Below are 350 nucleotides of genomic sequence, written 5' to 3' on the forward strand. Positions count from 1 at the left end.
GCGAACGATCGAAGTATAACTTCCAGTAATTGCGTTATTACGCACATTTATAGTAAATAGGGAGCTTCGGCAGTCACCCCCCTGGTCTGCAAACTCTTCACCTGGTATATTCCGGCAGGATGGACCCGGGCGCCTACGCTTTGGTGACACATTGATAGGGCAATTTGCCTCCCATCCCCCTTTTAGGGGAGCTGCCGCCCCCTACCCTTCATATGGTATACATCGGTGTAACAGATAATTTTGACTTTATTCCTCCGTTAGATGGTACTGTGAGCAAATGACAATTCTTGGGGTCTATATCTGTTTACATATTTTTCATTCAGCGATAGTAGAGTACAGGTGAGCAGGAA

This window comes from Penaeus monodon, chromosome 22 (assembly GCF_015228065.2).
Source record: "Penaeus monodon isolate SGIC_2016 chromosome 22, NSTDA_Pmon_1, whole genome shotgun sequence".
NCBI classification, from domain to species: domain Eukaryota; kingdom Metazoa; phylum Arthropoda; class Malacostraca; order Decapoda; family Penaeidae; genus Penaeus; species Penaeus monodon.